At 44.3% G+C, this 22,053-nt stretch overlaps 1 pseudogene; it reads right to left on the reverse strand.

The window, feature by feature from the left end:
• Positions 1-796: 796 nt before the first annotated feature.
• On the reverse strand, positions 797-3,835 carry LOC465465 (potassium voltage-gated channel subfamily H member 2-like; annotated as a pseudogene).
• Positions 3,836-22,053: the final 18,218 nt, after the last annotated feature.

Raw genomic sequence — 22,053 nt, forward strand, 5'->3', positions numbered from 1 at the left:
CTTATGATACAGGGGCGGGGCGAGTCTCTTGGTACAATAAAACTGTACAGGTTAAGTGCCACCTCCCTCCTGGGTGGGGAGGGGCCGGGCGTGGCCGGGCGAGGGTTTCAGCACCATTGGGGTTTTCTTGAGTGTGAGGGTTTGGACCAGGGTGGGCCTGTGCCGGGCCCTCTCCACCTGGTGCCTTGATGCTCCGGGCTGCAACCCCCACCTGGCTCTGTTCCCCAAGTCTAGGCCCTCCCGAGAGGGTGGGGGCAGGGCCCCTGGCACAGTCAGGTAGGCCAGCTGGCATCGGGCTGCCCCATCCCATGCACGGTGGGAGGCCTTGGGGTGGGCTCCGTGCTAAGGGTGCCCAGGAAGCCCAGAGTGAGTGTCAGTTTGGTTCCTTAGAAGCGCCCGTCCCCACCGAATCCCCAGTCTGCATGGGCCTGGGGGCACCCGGGCCCCCACGCAGCAGCAGCCTGGAGGGCCGGCCTGGCCAAGTGCTTGCAACGTGCTGGGCAGGAAGGGCCAGTCCCGGCCGAGGCTGCCCTGAGGGGGACGGCAGGGCCGTACCCTGATAGCTAAGAGGGGCCCCTGTCCTGGGGCCACTGAGGGGTTGGAAGGTGGGACTGGAGGCATGTGCACATGCGTGCACACATGTGTATGCACACCGGCACAGACATGCACACACACGCTCACCCGGGCGTCCACGTGCACACCTGGCCCCATGCACATGCCTGCAGGGAGCGCTCGAATGCACACAACGCACGTGGTCTCCGCGCCATGGCAGTGATGGAGAGGGGTCCCTGGCCGGTGGCCCGCAGGGCCCAGCGGGCTCAGCAGAGCACGGGCACGCCATCCGTGGAGAAGATCATGCCCATGGTGGGCTCGTAGGTGCCCGTGAGGTAGTACAGGCCCTCGCTGTCCTGGTACTTCTTGGTCTTCAGCATCTGCTCATACTGCTCCAGGCCCACAGCCCCAGTGACTGCATATTCAGAAGGCTCGCACCTCTTGAGGCTGCAGAGGGCATTTCCAGTCCAGTGCCTGCCCCCACCCCATACCCAGGATGGCCACGACGACGTCGCCCCGCAGGATCTCGATGGAGCCCCGGGAGATGAAGTACAGGGTGGTGAGCAGGTCCCCAGCATGCACCAGTGTATCCCCTGGCGGTGCATGTGTGGTCTTGAACTTCATGGCCAGGGCCCGAAGGCAGCCCTTGGTGGCCCCTCAGAAGGGTTTGCAGTGCTGCAGCAGTGAGCGGTTCAGGTGCAGGCAGATGTCAGCCTGCAGGCACTCAGGGAAGCCCTTCAGCACCTGGGGGCGGGGTGGGGGCAGCTCAGCACACCCTCCCTTGGGACCCCCCAACCCACACTCCGCTCCACCATCCCACCCCTCCATGTCAGAGAAATCTCAACCTCCAGGCCTGGGAGATCTCGGAAGCATCAGGGGGCCCAGTGTCTTGGGAAGGACCTGGGACCCTACTCCAGCTTCACCACCCCTGGCTGAGCACCCTTGGGCTCTAGACCTCCATGTTCTTATTTGTAAGGCATAGAGACCATTCCCGCCCTGGGCTGTCACAAGGATTTAACCCCATCGCCTATGTGACATATACCTCCCACCCCAAAAGGGGAGCTCTCCAGGGAAGGGGTTCCAAGGGCTTCCGTTTCCTCACGGGCAAAAAGGGGCAACGTGCCTCCAGGGTCCTTACTACTGACTGTGACCGCCTGAGACTTGTTTGCTGTGCCAAGAGGCTCCCCTCTGCCACCCCACTCTTCCCAGCCTGCCACCCACTGGCCACGCTCTGGTGGCCTCACCGCGTTCATGTCGATGCCGTTGGTGTAGGACCGGGCATGCTGGAAGTACTCCTCGAGGCGCTGGCGCAGGGGGTTGGGATCTGGTGGAAGCGGATGAACTCCCGCACCCGCAGCATCTGTGTGTGGTAGCGGGCTGTGCCCAAGTACAGCCGCTGGATGATGGCCGACACCTTGCGGAAGATGCTAGCGTACACGAGGGCTGGGGGCGTGGGCACGTGGGGCCGTCAGCCTCTGCAGGGACCCCACCCACCCGCAGGGACCCCATCCACCCACAGGGACCCTGCTCAGGCCCCGCACCAGGTCAGTGTCTCAGTCTCAGCGTCGACATGCCCACGAGACGCCCTTGTACATCTGCGCTCCAGCACACCCCACCCTTCAGTAGTCCCCGCCCTGGTGACCCAGCCCCCAAACCATGTCACGATGGTGGCCCCTGGAGTCTCTAAGTCCCAGGGGCCTCACTCTGGCCCGGCTAGCAGTCTCAGTTTCCTCCAACTTGGGTTCCTCCACCGTGGGCTCTCCCTGCCGCCCGCCCTTGGGCACACTCACAGCCAATGAGCATGACGCAGATGGAGAAGATCTTCTCTGAGTCGGTGTTGGGAGAGACGTTGCCGAAGCCCACGCTGGTGAGGCTGCTGAAGGTGAAGTAGAGCGCCGTCACGTACTTGTCCTTGATGGAGGGGCCGCCCAGGCCGCTGCTGTTGTAGGGCTTGCCTATCTGGTCGCCCAGGTTGTGCAGCCAGACGATGCGCGAGTCCATGTGCGGCTGCTCCATGTTGCCTACGGCGTACCAGATGCAGGCCAGCCAGTGCGCGATGAGCGCAAAGGTGCACATGAGCAAGAACAGCACCGCCGCGCCGTACTCTGAGTAGCGATCCAGCTTCCGCGCCACGCGCACCAGCCGCAGCAGCCGCGCAGTCTTCAGCAGCCCGATCAGCTGGGGGACAGGCAATGGGCACATTCCGTTGATGGGGCAAGGGGGGCAAGGGAGGAAGGGAGGTGCTGCGGTCCTCAGAGCGGGCATCAGAGGTCAGATCCCCAAAGACTTCCTAGACCCTCCTCCTAAGAGTTGAAGCCCACGCTGGGCCCAGCACAGGTTTCTCATTAATCTTAGTGCTAGCTTTGCCCCCATAGTGTGGATGAGGAAACAGGGGCACTGACAGGTGCAGTGATCACCCTAGGGTGCCTGCCCACTCCCACCAGCTTCTAGGGCACTTTGGTGACGCCACAAAATAATGGCCCCTTGGGATGGACGAATTAGAAAAGAGGTGTCCTGTGTGGCCCTCTGCAACCTGCGAGGAGCTTGTATGGAGAGAAGGAGCATAGGTTTGCTGGGGTACCCGCCTTGCCTCTGCAGCTGCCTTGCCACCACGTCTCTCTCCCACTGTCTTTCTCTCTTTCTCTCTCTCTCTCTCTTTCTCTGTCCTCCTCGCCACCCCCTCCACCCCACTACCTCCCACCACATTCCTGGCCTTTCCTCTCCCTACACCACCTGCCTCCTTGCTGACCCCACCTCCTCAGAGCCAGAGCCGAAGATGAGCAGGTCGAAGGGGATGGCGGCCACCATGTCGATGAGGAACCAGCCCTTGAAGTAGTGGACGGCGATGCGGCCGGGGTGGCTGACCACCTCCTCGTTGGCATTGACGTAGGTGGTGCGGAAGTTGATGAGGATGTCCACAATGAACATGATGTCCACGATGAGGTCCACCACAGCCAGCGGCTGGCAGGCGTAGCCACACTCGGTAGCAGGCGGGCCTTCTTCCGTCTCCTTCAGCTGGAAGGCAGCCGAGTAGGGTGTGAAGATGGCCGTGTAGATGACCAGCAGCAGGATGAACCAGTCCCACACAGCCTTGAAGGGGCTGTAACGCAGGACGGTCCAGCGGTGGATGCGTGGTGCCTGCAGCTTGTACTCAGGCAGCACGTTGGCGCCCAGGGACAGGACCTGCACCCGGGGAAGGCGGAGGTGTGGGTGAGGCAGGCCATGGGACCTCGGGGGCAGGAGCGATGACATCTCTGCCGGGGCCAAGCAGAATGAGGAGGAGGCCAAAAAAGCTTCCATCAGAATGCCCACCCCTCAGCCAAGTGACCACAGCAAATGGCCACCCCCAGGTTTGGGCATCATGGTTCCCAAAATGCCACACAGCACAGGACTGGCTCCAAACAGTTCCAACATTTCCCGGCAGACGTGGATTCAGGCCACTCGGCAGGAACACCCAGTGCTGCTCCCCACCGGCAATGCAGATGCAGACCTGCCACTGTGACTGCCCTGAGACGCTGGCCCACACACCCAACCACACACGCCGTAGTCTCAGACCAGAAAGGGTTCCAAGGACAACAGCTCCCAACCTGGGCAGTGGCCCCAGGAGCCATAGCCCCAATCCATTGACTGGTAGTCACTGCAGTTCCTACCAGCCCCTTTTCATGCCACAGGCCCGAGGACACCAGGCAACCAGGATGGGGAAAGACCAAGACACTCCCACCCTCCACTCACACACCTCGCTCCCTCAGCCCCCTCTCCACACAGGTCCGGGACAGCCCACAGTCCTCATCCTCCCACCCTCTTACAAAGGGACAAAGAAGACATAGCCCAGCTGGGAGGAGATGGCACCCAACTTATACAGAGGGACGTGCACACAGGGACTGCTCAGCGGTGACACACAGCCCCTGTACCAGCTCACACTCACACTCTGCCTCCTCCACAGTCATCAGACAGAGGCAGGCTGGCCATCCGGACCCGGTGACAGCAGGCATGTCCCTCTTGCTCCCAAGGCAAACTAAGAGCTCCGGCCAGCTTCTCCACACTGTCCCAGAAGCTTCTGGGTCTCCCTAGAATCCTCTCTCAGACATGCAGCTCAACCCAAAGGCCCCCTCCCCAAGCTCCCCCTGCCATCCCTGGGCAGCCAGGTGAACTCAAGGCCTTGCCCAGCCCCCATGAATTCCAGAGGTGCTGGCCCTGCTCCCAGAAGCACCGACTCCCAGGCCCCCACACCCTCAGGCTTTTGGGTTCTCACCAGGACTGAGAACAGCCATTTCCCAAGTCACTGGACTCATGGGAAATATGATGGACACTTCCTTAACCTCTATTATATTTCCCTCCTAATGTATCTTCCTGTTCTGCAGCAACTAGAAAGTTAAACTCTCCATTTCCCAGATTGCTTTATATCTAAAGTTCTGTATAGAATTAGTTTCTACCAATCAGGAGCATTTGAGCAAGATCTGGAAGATGAAAGGGATACTGAAACTGCCTTTCTGCCCTTGCTGCTGTGTTTTGCAGGCGAGGTCAAGGAGTGGCAACAGCATTCCAGTCCCCAGCTTCCCAGGCCTAGAAAGGCAGGGACTGGCAGAATGATCATGCACTTGTGTGTGGTGCTGCAGGGCCCATCTCCTAGGAACCTGGCCTCCCAAGTTGTCCTCCCAACACTTTAGGAAGCTGAAGCAGGAAGATCGCTTAGCCCAGGAGTTCAAGATTAACCTGATCAAAATAGAGAGACCCTGTCTCTTCAAAAAAAAAAAAAAAAGTTTTTTTTTTAATTAGCCAGGCACGGTTGTGCACACCTATAGTCTCAACTGCTTGGGAGGTTGAGGCAGAGAATGGCTTGAGCCCAGAAGTTCAAGGCTGCAGTGGAGCCATGGTCACACCACTGCACTGCAGCCTGGGTGACAGAGTGAGACCCTGTCTCAGAATAAATACATTAATTAAATAAACCCTCACGTTTAGAGTTGACTTTTGAAGAGATTACCAAAACAATTCAATAGCAAAATAGACTTTCAACAAACAGTGCTGGGACAACTGGATATACACATGTGAAAGAATGAAACCAGAACCCTAGTATTTATCATATATAAAAATTATCTCAAAATGAATCAAAGACCTAAATGTAACAGCTAAAACTCCTAGAATAAAATGTAAGTATAAATCTTCATGACCTTGCCAATTTTAGGCAATGATTTCTGAGATATAACATCAAATGCCCAAGCAACACAAGAAAAAATTGATAAAATAAACTTCATCAAAATGTAGAAACCTTTGTGCTTCAAAGGATAGCATTAAGAAAATGAAAAGACAACCCACAGAATGGGAGAAAATACTTGCAAATCATATATCTGATATGGGTAACCCAATTTAAAAATGGGCAAAGGATCTGAACAGACATTTCTCCAAGGCAGATACATAGTAACCAATATCACATGAAAAGTTGCTCAACATCATTAGTCATAAGGGAAATGCAAATCAACACCACAATGGGATACCACCTCATCCCCACCAGCATGACTGTAACGAGAAAGACAGATAACAACAAGTGTTGGTGAGGATGTGGTGAAATTATAAACTTCATACATTGCTGGTGGGAATATAAAATGGTGCAGCTACTTTGGAAAACAGTCTGGCAGTTCTTCAAAAGGTTAGACAGACTACTATAGAATACAGAAATTTCACCCCTAGGTATGTGTCCAAGAACAAGGAAAACGTGTGTCCATACAAAAAGTTGTACATGAATGTTCATAGCAGCATTATTTATAATAGTCAAAGAGTTGAAACAAAACAAATATCCAACAACTGATGATTAAATAAACAAAATATCACATATCCATACAATGGAATATTATTCTGCAATAAGGAGAAATGAAATACTGATACATGCTACAACATGGATGTACCTTGAAAACATTAGCTAAATGAAAGAAGACAAACGCAAAAGACCACATGGTATATGATTCTACTTATTTGAAGTGTTCATAATATACAAATCCATACAGGGAGAAAGTAGATTAGTGGTTGCCACGGTCTGGGAGGATTGGGGAGAACTGGATATAGGGTTTCTTTTAGAGGTAATGAAAACATTCTAAAATTGGTTGTGGCAATAGACACACAACTCTGAAAATATATTAATAACTACTGCATGTACACTTCAAGAGAATAAATTGTATAGTATGTGAATCATATATCAATAAAGCTGTGATTTTTAAAAAAAGATGTTTCAATTTTGCTGTTAAGTGACAAAGGCAAGTCACAGAATAATAAACATTGTAGAATTCTATTTATATAAACAAAAAACATACTTTCATATGTGTTTTAATGTTTTATGAACATTTACTCATATATTGTTTTTGTAATCTTTAAAAAGTTTAATTACAAAAAGGTAGCCATCCTAATATATAACAAAATAGAATTCATAGCCAGGAAATATCGAGATAGAGATATGTTATACCTATAGATGAAAAGAAACTCAAGAAGCATATCAGCTAATTTTAAGGTATGAATCTTATTAGGATCCTAATTTAAGTAAAAAGAATAGAAATATTTATAAACAACTGGAAAATTAGAACACTGGATATTTGATGGTATTAATAAATTATTGTTAATGTTTTAGGTATGATGGTGGTATTGTGATTATGTTTAAAAAGAATTCCTTATCTTTTATAGATAGATGCTAGTGTATTTACTTTTTAAATGATATTATGTTTGTCATTACCTCAAAATAATGCAGTAGAAGGGGTGTGGAAGAGTTTGTGTAGTATGGATAAAATAAGAGTAGCCATGAGTAGTTGAAGCTGGATGATGGATTTGAGTGGGTTCATTATATCCTTCTCTCTACTTCTGTATCTGCTTGAAAGAGGTATAGTATATCTTGATGAAAGAAACAATAGACCAAAAGATACAACATACATAACATATATGCATCTAACAACATAATCTCAAGTGCAAGAAGAAGAAAACCAACAATATTGCTGATTTTAGTACATAAATCTCAGAACTGATAGATCAAGTAAACAAAAACACAAGCTAAGACATAGATTATCTAAATAAGACATTTAATAAACTCATATTTATATATAATCCTCCACAAAGAATGCATGTGTATATTGTATACATATAACATTCATATAAACTGACCAAATAATGATTTTTAAAGAAGCCTCAAATTCTAAAAAATTGAAAGCATACAGACCATGTTCTGAGATCATAATATAATGAAATATATGAATAAATAAAAAACCCATGCTCTTTGATAGTATGGCTTAACATTGTAAAGATATCCATCCTCCTCAAATGTTTTTTATAATTCCAATCCCAATCAAAATCCTAACTAGAATTTTTTAGGGGTTAATGAATTTATTCTAAAACATATGAAAAATGGGTTCACAAATGGTGAAATCATTTTTCAGAAAGAAGGACAAAGAAGTGAGACTGGTCCCATCAAATATTAAGTTACACTACAAAGCCATGGAAATTTTTTTAAATCATGGTATTGGCTCAAGAGTAGATCAATAGACCAACGGAACCAAAAAGAGCTCAGAGACCCATGAATATAAGGGAATTACAAATAAACACGAAAAAACTGACTGTTTAGTAGGTTATAGTGGGGGAAAGCTCCCATAATATGGAGAAAAATAAAACTGCATCCTACCTGATATAATATACAATGCACTTCAGCTAGAGTAAGAATCTATACATAAACAGCGAAATTAAAAATGTAGGAAAATATTTGTCACCTAAAGGTGGAAATTTTCTTAAACAAGACCTAAAAATCATAAACCACAAGGTAAAAAAATATGTAGATTTGATTTTATTAAGATTACAGGTTTCTATTCAACAACGGAAGCCATAGTCAAAGTTGAGAGGGAGAAGATACTTTCAACATCTCAAACTGACAAAGGATTCATAATTAGAATATACAGGGAACTTCTGCAAATCTGTAAGTAAAAGTCAGAAACCCATTCTATAAATGGCAAAGTATATAAGCAAGTAGTTCATAGAAAAAACAAATTAATAACAAATATATCAAGAGATGATCAAAATTAGAAAATTATCTAGTGCCAAATATAAGCAGGGCTTTCAGAAACACAAACATGGGTCTAAGATGGCCTTTGGAAATGTGGACTGATGAAGCCTTTCTGTAACATAGCCGCAAAAAGCCGCGGCGGCGGGGGGCAGAAAGCCGCGGCGGCGGGGGGCAGAAAGCCGCGGCGGCGGGGGGCAGAAAGCCGCGGCGGCGGGGGGCAGAAAGCCGCGGCGGCGAGGGGCAGAAAGCCGCGGCGGGCAGAAAGCGGCGGCAGCGGGGGGCAGAAAGCCGCGGCGGGCAGAAAGCCGCGGCAGCGGGGGACAGAAAGCCGCGGCGGGCAGAAAGCGGCGGCAGCGGGGGGCAGAAAGCCGCGGCGGCGGGGGGCAGAAAGCCGCGGCGGGCAGAAAGCGGCGGCGGCGGGGGGCAGCAAGCGGCGGCGGCGGGGGGCAGCAAGCGGCGGCGGCGGGGGGCAGCAAGCCGCGGCGGCGGGGGGCAGCAAGCCGCGGCGGGCAGAAAGCGGCGGCAGCGGGGGTCAAAGAGCCGCGGCGGGCAGAAAGCGGCGGCAGCGGGGGTCAAAGAGCCGCGGCGGGCAGAAAGCGGCGGCAGCGGGGGTCAAAGAGCCGCGGCGGGCAGAAAGCGGCGGCTGCGGGGGTCAAAGAGCCGCGGCAGCGGGGGTCAAAGAGCCGCGGCAGCGGGGGTCAAAGAGCCGCGGCAGCGGGGGGCAAAGAGCCGCGGCGGGCAAAAAGCGCGGCAGCGGGGGGCAGAGAGCCGCGGCGGCGGGGGGCAGAGAGCCGCGGCGGCGGGGGGCAGAGAGCCGCGGCGGCGGGGGGCAGAGAGCCGCGGCGGCGGGGGGCAGAGAGCCGCGGCGGCGGGGGGCAGAGAGCCGCGGCGGGCAGAAAGCTGTGGCAGCGGGGGGGTAAAAAGCCGCGGCAGCGGAGGGCAAAGAGCCGTGGCGGGCAAAAAGCCGCGGCAGCGAGGGGCAAAGATCCGCGGCGGGCAGAAAGCTGTGGCAGCGGGGGGTAAAAAGCCGCGGCAGCGGGGAGCAAAAAGCCGCGGCGGGCAAAAAGCCGCGGGGTCAGAAAGCCGCGGCAGCGGGGGGCAGAAAGCCGCGGCAGCGGTGGGCAGAAAGCCGCGGCAGCGGGGGGCAAAGAGCCGCGGCAGCGGGGGGCAAAGAGCCGCGGCAGCGGGGGGCAAAGAGCCGCGGCGGGCAAAAAGCCGCGGCAGCGGGGGGCAAAGATCCGCCGCGGGCAGAAAGCTGTGGCAGCGGGGGGTAAAAAGCCGCGGCAGCGGGGGGCAAAAAGCCGTGGCGGGCAAAAAGCCGCGGGGTCAAAAAGCCGCGGGGTCAAAAAGCCGCGGCAGCAGGGGGCAGAAAGCCGAGGCCGCGGGGGGCAAAAAGCTTTTTTTTCTGGGCAGTAGGTATCAGTAGTGGGCTTAAAGTATTCAGTAAACAACGCTGTAAGCAGATGTGCTGTCATCCAGGCTTTGTTATTCCATTTATAGAGCACAGGCAGAGGAGATTTAGCATAATTCTTAAGGGCCCTATGATTTTCAGAATGGTCAATGAGCATAGGCTTTCACTTAAAGTCACAAGCCGCATTATCCCCTAACAAGAAGGTCAGCTTGTCCTTTGAAGCTCTGAAGCCAGGTATTGACTTCTCCTCATAGATTAAAAAAAAAAAAAAAAAAAAAAAAAAAAAAAAAAGTCCTAGATGGAATCTTCTTCTACATTGAAAATCTAATGTTTAGTGTATCCACCTTGATCAATGCTCCTGGCTGGGTCTTCTGGATAACTTGGTGAAGTCTGTACATCAGCACTTGCTGCTTCACCTTGTGCTTTTCTCTTATGTAGATGACTTCTTTACTTAAACCTCATGAAGTAACTTCTGCTAGTTATTTTCTTCGGCAGCTTACTCACCTCGATTAGCCCTCAAGAAACTGGAGAGAATGAGGGTCTTGCTCTTTATTAGGCTTTGGCTTAAGGGAACATTGTGGCTCGTTTGATTTTCTATCCAGACCACTCAGACTTTCTCCATATCAGCAGTAAGCACGGTTTGCTTGCTTATCATTTGCCTGTTCCTTGGAGTAGGACTTTTAATTTTCAACAATTTTCCCTTTGCATCTACAGCTTGGCTCTCTGTTTGGCGCAAGAGGCCTACCTTTCAGCCTACATCAGCTTTCCATGTGCCTTCCTCATTAAGCTTCATCTTTTCTAGTTTTTTATTTAAAGTGAGAGATATATGATTCTTCCTTTCACTTGAACATTTAGAGGTCATTGTAGGGTTATTAATTGGCCAAATTCCAATATTGTTGTGGCTCAGGGACTAGGAAAGCCCGAAAAAAGGGAAAGCAATGGGGGAACAGCAGGTTGCTGAAGCAGTCAGAACACACACAAAATTTCTCAACCAGAGATAGGGTTCGTAGTGCCCCCAAACAATTACAACAGTAACATCAAAGACTCCTGAAAACAGATCACTGTAACAGATATTACAATAAAGAAGTTTGAAGTATTGTGAGAATTAACAAAATGTGAAATCAAAACACTGAGTGAGCACATGCCATTAGAAAATGGGCACTGATAGACTTGCTTGATGTAGGGTTGCCACAGCTCTTCAATTTGTAAAAAATGCAAAAACTGCAAAGTACAATAAAACAAGGCATGCCTGTAGCATATGAAAGAGCTGCACTCAAGTTTCCCCCCATTTTTTGAGAGGAAAACTGATTTTGCTGTATCTTGGCTTTCTGTATGTAAAGAAGTTCTAAGGTATGCTAGAAAATCCCACATCTTGTAAATGTCTTATTTAAAAAGAAAAAGAAAGAAGAAATCATAGGAAAGAAATGTCTTCTGAAAATGACTTTTGACTTTTGGATATGGAATTGTGAGACCATCTCTAGAAGTGACACCAAGAGCCACGTAAGTCCATGTTCGCTCAGTGGGTTTTAGAGGAGATGGAAAAGTCCACAAAAATGAATAGAATCGTTCTCTATAAGCCTATGCCAAGCTGGTCACGTTTTGAAGATATTTTCTTATTATACTCATTGTTCTGTGTATGCATTTTATTCCTAATAAGTGTACAAATAGTTAACAATGTTAAGTACTTTTTTGAAATACTGAGTCTTTATAGATGTTCTGAAGTGACTTATACATGTTTAAGGTAGTAATAAAAGAGCACATTTTATAAATATCCTTGATAAAATTCATACGACATTTGTCTTTTGGAAATGAAATAACCAAATCACCTTTTTGAGCAGTATACATTGTATGTGTGCACTGGTTCAGGGAACAAGGCGGAAGAAAGAAGAGGAAAGGGCTCCATGCCAGTCATTTTATAGTAAGCCAAGATTAGCCGTCTTATCCTGAATGTTCTGTGCATTTTATTGTACTTTGTTCTCTATGTGGTATCCATAATGAACAAATGAGTCAATTTTACAACATCTTGTCTTTCTAGTTGTTAAAGAGCCTGCCAATATATGACCGAAATACAGTTTGTAAACTATTTTGTACATTTTGCGATATATGGTAAAGACTGTCTTCTGAAAACAACGTGAGAATATGAAATTAAATCCATCTCTAAGCATTATACTTATACACACAGTAAATACTAGAACTGTTAAATTAAAAGGAAAGTGTTAAATAAAAGAGACAACTTTGTGGTTGATCATAAACTAAAATACTTTTAATACATATGATTCATAAGATGTGTTATGTTTGTGGGTTCAAAACATTCTTTATATTTTATCATTTGCATGAAGAATGTACAGATATTGCCAGCCCACACCCAAGGACCCTCACAGAGTAAACTTGTGTATGTCTATAAGTGATCTGGGTGTTTGACTTGTATCTTGGCATGAAAGCTACTTCTGCTCTTGATCTTTGCATGTGCATAGGATGGAAGGAAGGGAAGGGACTCTGCTGTTCTCAGAAGAACTTCAACTCTATGTCTTTACTTTTGAGGATGAGCAAACTCTTCAAAGGGCTGTTCTGCCCTACCTCTTATTTTCTGCTTTCCTAACCTTTCCCCATTTTCCTCTTCATTCTGAAGTGCTAAGAACGTTTGAGAAGCTGGAGGACACATGCTTAGAACCATAGGGAGAAAGCCATTCACATTCCATTGTGTCATCAGCCCAGACCTCTTGGTCTTACCCAGAGGCCATTTCCCAGCACCAAAAGGAATATTAGGAGTATTAATTCTTTCCACTACTAAGATGTTGTTTAGGGTACCCTAAATAGCAGTCATCGAAATAAATGAAGCCTCTATTTTAAAGTTAAAGGGACACTAGCATTTTAAGCTGTTTGGTACAGTGTTTTTAAAGTATGGAAAATAACACTCACCTTCTTTTGAGACCATGTTAACATTTTTGAAACTGTGCATTATTCTTTTCAGTAGATAATACATTTAAGGTCAGAAGTATGCTAGAATATCCAGATTCCCTGCAGTTGGTGTTCTGCCACTGAAACCTCAAAGCCAGATACTCTCAGCAGTGTACTGCATATATTACACAGGTGCATCAAAGATTTATCACTCCTCTTGGTCCACCTCCGGGGAGCATTTCATCATCGAAGAAAATAACTAAACTCATTTGAGCTGCTCTTTAATTTTTAAAATGAAAATCTATATCCATCAGGCATATGTCATAGTTTCAGAGTAAGAAAAAGAAGATAACTTTTGGGAAATGTCTTTTTTTCCTATAAACACAATTACAAAGCACTTAACTTATAAATAACGTTTATTTTATATTAATAAAAAGAATTTAGCAAATTCCCAGTATTATGCTAGACGTTCATACTCCCTACTACAGTTTAAAACACACACCCGCACATACATACACACACATACAGTTTTAAAGATGCATTTTTCCTCTTCTGGAATGTGTTACTATTGCTTCACCTTTGATAACTTTCACTGGGGAGCACTTTTCAACTTAAATTGTGTCTGTACAGTACACTCAGTTTGGCTTTCTGATGAAATTGACAGGTCAATTCAAAAACAACCATATTCATTGCAGTTTTTTTCTATTCCGAACATGACCAAATCCACTAAGCATATTAGTTTCCCTTAAAACTAAAGAACTTTTTAAAATTTAGGCTTGAGAGAAGCGAAACTTATTTTAATAACTGAAGGAAAAAACGGTTGATGCTTATAAACTGTGTATCAGATTTTGGCCTAAGTGTTCCATATCTGTATTATCTGATTTAACTCTCACACACCCTTAGATAGTAGGTACTAATATTAATTCCTGCCTGTGTAACCTACCATTCAGAGAGTAAAATAACTTCCCGAAAGTTACCTGAACTCAGGAAATCTAGCTCCAAAATCAAATGCCCAATCCCTATCCTATACAACCTCTTGAGAATGAGCACATGTAGAGGAGGATAAGCAGAAAACTATCATTAGTTCAAATTAACTGGATGTAATTGAGGGTGAATAAGCCAAAAATGTGAATCTCTAAGTTCCTGGCTTTACCTTTTCTAGAGTTTTCTTTGTCTTGAGCCATATTCTGTGTTCAGGCTCTCAACATGGCAACCTACTGGGCTGAGACAGATAGAAAATGCATCCATGATCTCAAAAAGTAATTTGCCTCACCTATCCCGAATGCATAAAATATCTGCTAATTATCATGACAGAATTATGTGGACATTCAAATTGTTTTTTAAATTTTATGTTCTAAGTCAATATTTTGTAAACATTTTAGAATTAATAAGTAGGGTTATTCTTAATGGGTTACCCCTGCTATGAATATTAGGAAAAATATATATAAATGTAAAATTTGCCTGCATACATTTTTGTTTCTGAGGAAGTGTTAGTCACTTTCATTCTTTAAATATCATTTGTGTTGTCAAATTCCCATGTTTTTTAGCTTTGCCCTCTTTCCTGAGTTTCTTCTCTAACTGCCTGATGGAATTCTTCACCTGGATACCCATCATGCTTTCAGAATCAACATTCCTGCAGCCTCTAAATCATTTTGGATTAAATGCATTCTCAATGATTATAAAGGAGGTGCATGACTGGGGTAAATAAAACTTTTTAAATAATAAATTTCCTGACACAAGTTCAGATGTGACTCATATAAGTCATTGAATCCTAACTTCAGTCATCAAACATGGAATTCATCCAGTCTACTAGCTTCATTTTACAAACGAAGAGGCTCAGATCCTGACAGAAACTGTGACTTGTTCAAGATCATCATGAATTTGTACCTGGACTGCAACTAGAATCTTGAATCCTGATTTTTTTAAATAATAATGATTGCTGTTATTTTTCCACTGGGCATACCATGACTCAGATGCCATACTGACATTTTACTTTCATTATCTCATTTAATCCTCAACACAACCCTGTAAGTAAGCATTTTTATTCCCATATTACAATTGAGGAAAGGGAAGCTATGGGAGGTGAGCCCATTCATTAAGGTTCACAAAGCTAGAAGAGTCAGAATCCCAAACCATGTCTGTCTCACTCCAAATTCCCTTGCTTCAGTAAGCTTCTCTAAGCCAATGTTCCTTTGGCATTACCCATTTTCTTCCTATGAATGCAAATCACATAAACATGGAAGTACATTTGACCATTTTAATTGTTTAACATTCCATGTCACACGACCTTCCACAATAGAATCAATGTATTAAAATGTGTTAATGACCACACATTTTACACAAATGCCATGAATCCTTAAGGTGTTCCAATTTATAAAATATGTCTGCAAATCATACTTTATGATGCTTTGTATTCTGTCGGTAATTGGATGTCATATATTTAAATTCTATTAAACTGCTTATTAAAATGTCCAGTGCCTCTTTTCTTGCATGGCCACAAATATTGTCACTTTAAATCAGCACCTTTCAAAGTTAGTTTCATGACAACTCAAGATACTTTAAACTATTTTAGAAAGTCTCAAAATAATTCAAAAATAATTCATTTAGTTAACATATTTTGTAAATATGCATATTCTATGTATTAATTTAAATTTGGAATAAGTCAAGGAAGAGATATAAAATGTCTTTAAAAGGTATTACAACTGTAAGTAATCAAAGAAGGAAAAACAAACAAACAGAATAAACTGTTAAAGGGCCAGAATACTAGGAAGAACTTAAAAAGTAGTAAGCAATACATACTTCCTCACCTATATAATATCAAAGAGTTTGGGATACCCACAGAAGTGACTGTGAAAACCTCTTAGACCATCCTCTGTGTTGGTGTCTCCTTAAATCAATGGGATAAATACTGAAAATCTTGTCCAATAGCAATCCAATTTAAGAAGTCACCATAGGTATAAATAGCAAACAATTATATGTTCCCCATCGTGGCTAAATGTATCATGTGAGCCATATGTGAGCCATCTACAAAATCAATTATTCAGCAATTCAGTTCATTTCATTGAGACAATATTAATAAAAGGATCAAGAGAACTATCGTCTGATTATGTCATACACAATAAATCACCAACTATTTATCAAAAACTGTTCTTTCCATTCTACCTCTGTGGTTATTGCCTTAGGTCAGACACCATCACCTCTCACCTGAATTAATGTATTAAGTTTTTAATGGGTCTCCCTATCTCCAATCTCACCAACCCCAGATTACCCTTTAATGATTTCACATTACCTTGAAAATAAGTAGGCACTTATTTTTGCGCTCTGGTACAAAAATGCCTTGTCTGTTGCCACACAGGCCATTATCTCATGGAAAACCTGTTTTCCAGCTGTGTTGAATTCAGTAGTATTCATAGACCCAACACAATCTCTTCTTGTGTTTAATGTGACGTTTATCCTGAAAAGAGTGCTTTTCTCTCACACTCCCTGTATATCTGGTTGGCTTATCCTTGAATACCCTACTCAAACTTTACCTTCCCCAAGCACAGTTTTCCATGGTCTCCTCAATGCTGAGCTGCCCTTCTCTGTGGTCCTTTTGCAACAGCTACCAAGCCATTTCTTACATGGCATTTACTGTCTCCTCTCCTGGAACAATTTCTTAAGGCTAGAAACCATGTCTTAATTATCTTTGTGTCCTAGTATCTGAATGTCTGCAATATGGAAAAAACACTCCACTGGTGTTTGTTCAAAGGATGAATAAATAAACATTTCCTAAAATTGCCTGATGCTAAGAATTGCTCAGGTGCTAATTAAAAATTCAGATCGCCAAGCTAAGATTTATATTGACCAGTATGAATTGAGGCAGAAGATTTTGTACATTTATCAGGTATCCCAAATGATTTTCATAATGAGGAAACTGAGAGAATTTAATCATAAGAGATAGGAAAATCTGTCTTTGCATGAAATGTCTCTGTCCTCTGTCCATGGGTTACTTGTTTTTGAGGTATCCATGAGGATACTCCTCCCCCTTTATCTGATACCTAACTGTGCTGTGCAAGAAAAACAAAACAATTTTTCATCATATAAGGGCATGAGGCTAATCTATCCTTAGCTCAGAATATAAACTCAGCAAGGGGCTCAAATATGATTTCAACATTGTTTGTATTCTTTCAGCTAGTGTTTTCAATGTGGCCTAAAAATGTCATGACTCAGAGTACTTATTTGTAGAATTGCTTCAAAATTTTATCTAAACCATTATAATTTCACACCTGGCATTGAAACTACCTAGTTTGCCTGCAAGAACTCCACTTACTTGGCAAATATACAGTACTTGCTGAGACTAACTTAGTGTGTAATGCTTTATCCTATAACTCTAGGAATACAAACATTTAAAAAAAAAAAAGGCTGTTCCATGTTGCCTCTATTCAGCATACCTTACTCCTAATTTCCTGCAATATTCTCTTCACCCCTACCACTCAGGGGAAACTTTTTTTCTGAAAGTCACAAAGAAGCTCTGAATTACCAAATCTAACAAATTTTCTTCCCATATCCATTGGCTCCTAACTAACAGTACGAGGCAAGTCTTTCAATGCCCATTCCTTGTTGGATTCCTGGCCTTTCTGTTTCTCTCTCTGCAACTTTTTGGTCTCCTTCATAAACGTATTCTTTTGTTTTGCCTGCTTCTAAATATGTTTGTTCTATTTTGGAATCTAAACGTGTTGGCCTAGCAGTAAAGTTCTTCGAAATTTGCCAATCTGTTTGGATCTTATCACGCTAAACTCCTCTCCGTGTATCCTATGATTTGAGCTGGCACTCGTCAGATGTGGTTTTAAAATGTATACTAATTAAAATTAAATAGAATAAAAAATTCAACTCCTCAGTCACACTATCCGCATGTCAAGTGTTCAACAGCCACTAGTGGCTACCATATTGGACAGAACGTTCATACAACATTGCCTTCATGGACAAAAGTTCTATCGGACAGTGCTAGTCTAGACAACTGGAGTACTCAAATTTCTCATCTCTACACTTTAGCTCATTCTATTCTCTGTCTACCTAAAATGCTGTCCACCAATCAGATCTCTTCCTATTGAGGTATGACTCGTTCTTCAAGATTTGTTCTTAATATTTACCTGTCTCCAAAGTCTTTACTTATCACTCTAGCTGAAAGTATGGCAGCCCACCTATGAACTCTCAAAGTTGTTTATACTACTACTCTCCCCCATGTTGTTTTGTTCTGTCATTATTGGTGCAAATGCCTGCTTTCCTTGATTAGAGATATAATGTGTGAAGAGTTGATTGATAGTTGCCAACTGTCATTGAGCACTTTGAACATGTGAAGTTAAGTGCTTGATCATAGTTCTCACATCCTCATAACTCCCCTGTGAAATATATGGTGTTTTTTCATATCCACGTTAAAGAAACTGGGATTTACAATGATGTAACATTGGACAAATTAAGGTCTCAGGACAGGAGGTCACGGAGTCATGAGCCCTGAATTACTCTAGGTGGGTTTAACTCCAAAGCCCATGCCCTTACCCAGGGGAACACACTGCTTCTCAAGATCTCATTCACCATGTTAATGACCCCCCCCCCCCCCGCCCGCCAACCCCACCACGTGCCTCCTAACACTAGGCATGCTCCATTTGTGAATGAGTGAATAGATGACTAATACTTTATATGCTTAAGGTCATTTACAATTCACAAAAAACTTGTTGACAGCTATACTTGATTTCCATATGATTTCCCCAACATCTCTGACGCAGCTCCACAGGAAACGTTATCTCCATTTCACAGAGGCTGAGAGAGTTCAGAGTCCTCCAGAAGCTCACATTGCTATTTAGTAACAGGCATAGACAGGACTTCAGCCCACGTTTTCTGCCTTCAAGTTCTGCCAGCCTTTCTTCAAAACCCTCTGTGAGTTTGAAACTCATCAACAATCAGCAAAGGCTCAAAGTGTTATTGTATCTTAATATGTCTTTTTTGTTGTTGTTTTTTTGAGACAGAGTCTTGCTCTGTCGCACAGGCTGGAGTGCAGTGGCGCCATCTCGGCTCACTGCAACCTCCATTTCCTGGGTTCAAGCGATTCTCCAGCCTCAGCCTCCCGAATAGCTGGGATTATGGGCACCCGCCATCATGCCTGGCTAATTCATTTGTGCTTTTAGCAGAGATGGGATAGGGTTTCACCATGTTGGTCAGGCTGTTCCCGAACTCCTGACCTCAAGTTATCCACCCATTTTGGCCTCCCAAAGTGCTGGGATTACAGGCATGAGCCACCGCACCCAGCCTTAAGATACTGTCTTCTAAAACTTGCCCTTTTTATTGTTTAAAAAACATGATGAGGCCGGGCACGGTGGCTCACGCCTGTAATCCCAGCACTTTGGGAGGTGGAGACAGGTGGATCACCTGAGGTCAGGAGTTCGAGACCAGCCTGGCCAATATGGGGAAACCCTATCTCTACTAAAAATACAAAAATTATTTTTATTTTTTGTATTTTTTGAGATTGCAGTGGTGGGCCCCTGTAATCTCAGCTACTCGGGAGGCTGAGGCAGGAGAATTGCTTGAACTCAGAAGGCGGAGGTTGCAGTGAGCCAAGATGGCGCCATTGCACTCCAGCCTGGGCCACGGAGTAGTGAGACTCTGTCTTGGGGTGGGGTGGGGGGAGGGGGCGGCGGGGAAGAAAAAACAACATGATGAGGCTTAATTGTTTATGTCTAAGGGAGGGGGAGAGGCAATTTAGTCAAGTTTTCAGTGCTTTTAAATAGCCACAGATTTCAATCTTTATCATATTGTTTTTGCCCTAACCCTATTAGGATAACTTGCTTACATTAAACAAAATTCTGAGAATGTTAATTAGCAATTCAGCTGTGAATATGCATGATTATTTTTAAGTCCACTAATATTATGCATAGGTCTTATCTGTAATTATATCTAAATGTTCTCTTTTTTTCTCTCCCTCTCTATTTCTCCTTCAGGAAAGCCATTTAAAACACATTTGGGAAATGTCTGAAAAAAGTAATTCTATTACTCTTATTTCCAGAATTTTCTTAAATATTTTATGGCTATAATTTTTTCCTTCTCAAGGCAAAACAGTAGTACATCACCACATACATTATCATATTTGTTGACAAAATATGAGAGTCAAGGAATTAATTTGACACCAGTTAAATAACAGAAGAAAAAGTTATTCTGTATTTTCTTCTTTATTATACTAATTTTCTCACATCCTTAAATGGTTTTATATTTTGTGGCTATCTGCAATTATATTTAAGGGCGAGTATTATACCACCATTTGTTTCACATCTGACTTGGAGCATTTTGTATTTGTGTATACATATAAGGTTAGTCAGGAGAGATAGGATTAAACTCATCTAGTTTGCGTGCCCTTTCTCAGTCACAATGCAGTCTTTACAAACAATTTTTCCTTTAACAGAAAAACTGAAAACATGTCTAAAACAATAATTTGCCTTAAGACAACCCTTCTAGGAAATGGCGAAGATCTGTTTCAAACCCAGGCCTGCCTCATGCCAAAGCCTATGACCTTTTCACTATTAATGACCAAATGGTTGAATGACTGTTAAATAAGTCTCTTGGGTAAAACATAAACGTGCCTGATACCCCTTCATTAAAATGTTTATTAGATAAATAAATAAATTGGTGGACGGAGCTCAATATAATCAGCTCATTTGCCTCCACACCAAAGGAGAACATTTTCAAATGAACATGCAGGAGGAATACATGATTACAAAAATGCTTCAGCAATGATTTTGCTTTTATAGGATTACTCGTCCCAAGTTCGATAGTCTTAATGCACATGCAATTTGCTTGAAGTCTATAATGCCCTTGCATTTCAAGCTGAGGAGTCTCATCATCTGGAAACTAAAAATTAAGGATCTGAAATATTGTTAACTAAATAGATTGAACTAAAATTAGCCTCTTAGGACTTAAAGTGCTTCCACATAAAGTCCAAGAGCTAGAAACGAGAATGATGTTCTCTACAACCAAATATTGCCTTAATTCCAAATTTAGCTTCTGCCACTTGATCTAATGTTACATCAAGGCATATGAGCCCTCTGCATGTGAAGAGCTTACACCAATTTAAAGCAAATGCATCACATGGGCAAGAATGCAAATTCCAATAGTAATAATGTTTCTTTCACTATTTATTTCATTCCTTATTTTTCATACTTGTTGCCACTTTGTGAACCTGCCTCCAATCACTTTACACTGGCTTATTTTAAAAGACTTTTAACTGTTCTCCTTACTGTCACCTTTTTTTCCTAATTCCACTGTTCCTACAAATGGTTGCTAGAAAAATCTTCCCCAAACACAGCTTTTATCACAGGCTCAAAAACCTATCACAATTCTCTAATGCCTGGTCTATAAGACTCTTAAAGTCTTTCCCCTTTCTCACCAGCCTAGTCTCTCCCTGAGGCAGTTTCTCTATTAAGAAGAAACAATATTTTGCTATGCCCTGTATTTTCTTATCTGTGCCTTTTGGCATGCCAGTGTTAGTGATCCTAACGTAGAGCTTTCAAACATGCTTTGCAAATTATCTTTGATATATTTTCATATGGGTGTAGTATCAGCCTCTGTATTAGTCAGGGTCCCAGAAAAAAACAGAATTCATCCCAGAGTGTTCAAATAAAGAGATTTCAATAAAGGAGTTATTTGCATTAATTGTAGACAGACTTAAGGAGCAAACAAGGTGGCAGGGCACCCAAAGGATAGCAATGGTGAGAATATAATACTACCCCTAGGGATAAACAGTCAAGGAAAAGGAGCAGTGTTTCCTTAGGAGCCCTGCATCAGAAGAGGTACAGAGGAGAACAGGGCGAAGGGAGTGATATCCTGAAAGGACGTGATCACGGCCAGCGCACAGGGCCGAAGCAGGACATGAAGAAGAAATATCCTGACTTCTTTCTCTTCCTGCCCTCCAATATCCTGCTAAAGCCTTTCATAGGCCCCACCCAAGACAAACAGAGAGCAGAGAGTCCCAGTCATGCAAATGACAAGGGTCAGCTTCCCAGAGCACACGGAAGACATGGAATAGTGTTGAGTGCATGGGGGCATGGCAAATGGAGAACAATTTGCACAGTCTGAGCTAGACTGTAGCCTTCTGGAGGATGGCAATTTCTGAGATACCCCATATTTGGAGTAAGAGAACAGC

This window comes from Pan troglodytes, chromosome 6 (genome assembly GCF_028858775.2).
Source record: "Pan troglodytes isolate AG18354 chromosome 6, NHGRI_mPanTro3-v2.0_pri, whole genome shotgun sequence".
In the NCBI taxonomy this organism is placed as follows: domain Eukaryota; kingdom Metazoa; phylum Chordata; class Mammalia; order Primates; family Hominidae; genus Pan; species Pan troglodytes.